General features: G+C 51.3%; 1 pseudogene; it reads left to right on the top strand.

The window, feature by feature from the left end:
* Positions 1–1,226: 1,226 nt before the first annotated feature.
* LOC148215080 (uncharacterized) lies at positions 1,227–2,636 on the top strand (annotated as a pseudogene).
* Positions 2,637–5,434: the final 2,798 nt, after the last annotated feature.

Raw genomic sequence — 5,434 nt, 5'->3', positions numbered from 1 at the left:
TATATCCACTAGTTGCTTTAGCATAGATTTAGTCTGGCGAGATTCTGTCTTTAGGGTGTAAGCAAATAAAGGAACTATACTTGACTGAGCTGTCTCATCTCTGTTCTTGGGCTGGGCCTGACACAAGGTAAGCACTAGCCCTTCCTTGACTGTGGAAGAATCCCTTTGGAGAAATTTGCTTTAGCTGTAGCTTCCTAGCCCCCTTCATAGAATTCCAGCTCTCAGGGCTGTGGATTGGTTTTAATTAATTTGGGTATAGATGCCTGTGTAAAATTAGGTGTCTTTATGTTTACTGAAATTACTCCATTTACACACACCTCTTTCATGCCCAGCAAGGTGCTATTATTCAGCTGAACTTGGCTGACCTCAGAAAGCTAAGTAGGATCAGGTCTGGTTAGAATTTGTTGGGAAATCCCTAAAAATACTGGGGCTGTCACCTGGACTAGGAAGTAGACAACAACAACAACAAGAGAAGGAAGAGAAAATAGGAAAGCATTTCCTTATTGTTGCTGAGAAAACTACATGGATTGACCACAAAGTCACCAAGAGTGCAGCCTGACTCAGAGAAGATTTTACCTTCCTCTCTGTATTTCCCCACATAGTCATCAGCTTTATCCTCCAAAGCCTCAGAAGCATTTTTGTATCACCCACTGAGTGTCCTCACTATTGCTCCTTACAGTGCTGACCAGCTGACAATGGGGAGTGCAGAAATCAGCATCCAGTTTTTCATTGTATCCACTGCTTCCTTGCCTCTACCCAGTTTAAGGAAGACTTAATAATCAACTGCAAAAGAAAGAAGTTGCTATCATCTTACTTCCCCATTTATATTTAAGAAGGCGGCAGGGAGCAGAAGCCCAGTGCAAGACTCCCAGCCATGTTCAGCATGGGGGTTTGGAGGTATGGAGTTTGAACATGGGGTGAATGCAGAGAACCCCCGGCGGTACCTCTGTCCAATGCTGGCCGTCACGGTGGTTGCAGTGGTGGCAGCTGGGCTGAGGACGACGAGGAAAGGCTGTGGGCAACAGGGGCAAGTGCGGCAGTGGGCAGTGCTTGGACCCAGGGGGATGAGGGCGGCTGTGACAGCTGCGGTGGCAGTGGGAGAGTGCTGGTGGTGGCTGCCAAGGCCACACCATCTAGGCCGGGAGTGACACCCGGGCCCAAGAGTGGTGACGACAGTGGCAAGAATTGGTCCAGCTGGGCCGGGAGCAGCTGCAGAGCCAAGGCCCATGCCCACGCCCACGCCCAAAGCTGTGGGTTTTGGCGGTAGCACTGGCAGTGAGAACAGCAGTGATGAGAGCACAAGAGGCGAGTCCGTGCCAGATCCGACTACGACGGTGGAGCTGGAGGCCAGAGCCCGAAGGCCCACAGAGCCCGAAGCCCATAGAGACACTAGGACCTTGGGGGGTCTGGGTTTTAGCCTCCTAACATGGCAAGAGGGCTACCCCTTACCCTCAGAGAAGAGGCCAGGGGGAATGGATTGGTTGTGGGGTGAGTTGGTGAGTTGGTGTATGGATGAGTGTGCTACCTTCTTCCCAGATGTGAGGTGGGAAGAGGGTAGGAGTGGATATGGCCCTCTCCTCACTGGCTAGTGAGAGAGGCTGGTTGAGAGAGGGAGTGTGGTAAGGGAAGGGGGAGTTGGGATGACTAAGCCACTGTTGGTGCTGAGAGCAGATAGCTGAAGTGCCACAGGGGCCCTCCCCCCCCCCCATATTCCCCCTTGTTCTGAATGGTTTATGATATGGCAGGCCCCTTAGGCCAGAGGCCAGGAGGGTGGGTGGAGGATCACCTTGGGTGATTCAGGGTGGGTATTGATGTGGTGACAGGCATGGGACGTTATGACGGAAGCCAGAGGACAGGCTGTTTCAGGGGAAGATGCCCCCGATGTGTTATACCAGTGGCATGTTCTGGCCCTCTGCGCTCAAGCCCAGACCCTGGTCAGTGGATCTACAGAGGCCCGGACTTTTGGCTGCTGCTGATGAATGCCAGGTCAGTCAATAATAAGGCCCCCCTTATACATGACCTTATTGGGGGCTGACCTGGCATGCATTACTGAGCCCTGGCTGACACCAGAAGGGGGTGTTACCCTTTCAGAAATGTGTCCACCCGGGTTTAGGGTTTGGCACCAGCCAAAACCCCAGGGTAGGGGAGGGGGTGAGGCAGTGGTCATCGGGGAATCTCTGCTGGTCTTCAGGGGCTCTGTTCCACAAGTTGCAGAATGTGAGACCCTGTTCTTGAGGATGGGCACATGGGATCAGTTGGAAGTTTTGCTTCTGTACCAGCCTCCCTGCTGTTTGGCAAACTCCCTGCCTGAGCTGCTGGAGGCCATCTTGCGGTTGGCAGTGGAGTTCCCCAGGCTTATGGTCTTGGGGGACTTTAATCTGCCATCCCTGGGGTAGGCCTCAGAGGTGGCTTGGGAGTTCATCGCTACCATGGAGGCCATAGGCCTATCCCTGGTCATTCATGGCCCGACTCAGGACAGTGGTCACACTCCAGACATGGTTTTCTTGTCAGAGCAGTGGCAACTTGATCTGGTGGAGGATTTGGTATTATCCCCTTTGTCATGGTCAGACCATTCCCTGGTGGTCTTGAGATTCTCCTATGCTGCCCCCTTCCGCAGGGAGTCAGGACCTATTTGAACATTTCTCCCCCAGCAACTGATGGACCCGCAAACGTTCCAAAGGAAGCTGGGGGCTGTTCCTGAGGCCTTGCTGCACAGTCCAGCAGAGGCCATGGCGTCAGCCTGGAATAAGGAGGCGGCCGGGGCCTTGGACAGGATCGCACCTGTGCAGCCCATTGTCCTTGGCACTCCCCATGGTTTACAGAGGAGGTAAGGGTGCTGAAAAGGGCCAAGAGATGCCTAGAGCACCGCTGGTGGGAAACTAAGGACAAGTCTGACCCAACTTGGGTTAGAGCCGCTAGTAAGGGTGGCAAAATGTCATTATTTATTTGCTCTTATTGCATCCTCAGAGTGTTGCCCGGCAGTCCTGTTTAGGATCACCCAGTCCCTTCTGGGTAGGGAGGGCTCGGAGGACCACCTACAGGGACATGCAGAGGAATTTGCTGAACACCTGATGGATAAAATCGCTCTGATCCGTTCCCAGTTGGAGGCCAAGTGTGATGCAGGTCCAGTGAAGATGCCCAGAGAGCAGACTTACCCAGTTATCTGGAAATGGTTTGATCCTGTTGGACCTGAGGAAGTGGACAGGTTCCTCGGATCTGTTAGTGTGGCTACCTGTATTTTAAATCCTTGTCCCTCCTGGTTGGTTAAATCAGGAAGGTGACATTAGGGTGGGTACTGGCGGTAGTCAATTCATCCTTGCAGGACGGGGTGTTCCTGAAGCCTTTTAAGGAGGCTTTTGTCCACCCCCTCCTCAAGAAATCATTGCTAGATCCCACCCTCCTGAACAATTTTCATCCAGTTTCCCACCTCCCCTTTTTAGGAAAGGTGGTGGAAAAGGTGGTCATGCGACAGCTTCAGAAGATCCTAAAGGAAATGGATTATCTGGGCCCCTATCAGTCAGGTTTCATGCCCGGTTATGAGACAGAAACAGCATCGGTCTCACTTTTAGATGTTTTCTGGTGATAGCGGGATGGGGGTGGCACATCCATCCTTGCTCTTTTTAACCTCTTGGCAGCTTTTGATACCATCGACCATGGTATCCTTTTGGGTTGGCTGCAGGAGGTGGGGCTGGGTGGCACAGTTCTGTGCTGGTTCAGCTCCTTTCTCCAAGGCCAATCTCAATCGGTGTTGATAGGGGTCCAACCCACAGCTCCTACTTTGTGGGGTGCCTCAGGGTTTGGTGCTCTTGCTGTTATTTAACATCCTCATGAAACTGTTGGGTGAGATCATCTGGCACCATGGGAAGAGGTATCATCAGTATGTTGATGATACTCAACAATATATCTCCATCCCGGGTGACCTAAGTGATGCTGTGGCTACCCTTTCACAGTGCCTGAAGGCTGTAGGGGCCTGGATGGGAGACAACAGGCTTCAACTGAACCCTGGTAAGATAGAGTGGCTGTGGGTACAGGAAGCCTCAAAATCTAGGAACTTATCATCCTTGGTTCTTGATAGGGTTGCACTACCCCAACAGACCCAGTGCATAATCTGGGGCTCCTCCTAGACTGGCGACTCCTGTTCGAAGAGCAGATGGCAGTCGTGGCTAGGAGGGCCTTTGTGCAACTTCGTGTTGTGTGTCAGTTACACCCCTTCCTGGATCAGGAGGTTCTCCGCATGGTCATCCATGCCCTGGTCATCTCCCGGTTAGATTACTGCAATACGCTCTACATGGGGCTAGTATCAGGAAGCTACAGCTGGCGCAAAATGCAGCAACACGGACAGTTCTGAATGCCCCTTGGGGGTGCCATATAACACCTCTGTTATCCGAGCTGCATTGGTTGCTGGCTTGCTTCCGGGTCCAATTCAAGGTGTTGGTTATTGCCAAAGCCCTTCATTGGCACCGGACCAGCTTATCTGAGGAGCCATCTCACCCCCATTATATCAGCTTGCCCTACTGGGTCCGGTACAAGGGGCATGTTGCGGACATTATCAGTCAAGGAATTTTGACTGGTGGGGTCTAGGAAGAGGGCCTTTTCTGCTGTGGCCCCTGCTCTGTGGAACAACTTACCACCCGAGGTGAAGTGCGCCCTCACTCTCATGGCCTTCAGGAAGAGTGTGAAATCTTGGCTATGCCAGATGGCCTGGGGGCCTGATGGGAGCTTGGATCATTGGAATTGACTCATGGGGTAATTGATTCTACCCCCTCCCATCATCTTGAATGTTTTAATCTTTTTATGTATATAGTCTTTATATAGTTTGATTTTTTAGCTAAATTAATGTGGATATTTATATTTTTAACTGTTTTTGAGGTTTGATTTTAATTGTGAGCCACCCAGAGTAATCCTCTGGGGGAGATGGGTGGCATATAAATTAATTTTTTTTTTTTTAATCTGCACTCAGTCATTACCAGCTCTGCAGTGACTGCTTTTGGATGAGTCCTTTGCAGTTTTCAAGGCAAGGTGTTTCGGAAGTGGTTTGCCAGTGCCTCCTTCCTAGAGCAGAGCCCAGCTGGCGAGCGCAGGAGGCGGGGTTTCCATTGCTTCACGCCTTTTTCGGGCGAGCGCAGCTTCCGCGCTACCGGCAACTGCTCCTGACTCCTTTTACAAGGCACTGCCAGCATTTTTCCTCTCACCAGAGTGAGAGTACCCATTTATCTACTCACGTAAGTTTTTGAACTGCTGGGTTGACAGGAACTGGGGGAGGAAGCAGGAGCTCACTCTGCTATGCGAAGGTTGGGCTCGAACCGCTAAAGTGTCGACCATTTCTGGCCGGCAACTTTCAGCGTCATTAAGCCGCTGCGCCACCACGTCGTCCTATAAATTAAATAAATAAATAAATAAATAAATAAATAAATAAATAAATCTTCTCTATCAT

Source organism: Python bivittatus, unplaced genomic scaffold (genome assembly GCF_059951505.1).
Source record: "Python bivittatus isolate LINGU-HERP-01145 unplaced genomic scaffold, Pbiv_v1 ctg000480_np1212, whole genome shotgun sequence".
NCBI lineage: Eukaryota > Metazoa > Chordata > Lepidosauria > Squamata > Pythonidae > Python > Python bivittatus.
Note: the sequence above shows the minus strand (reverse complement) of the source record. Positions and strands in the feature narration are given on the sequence as shown.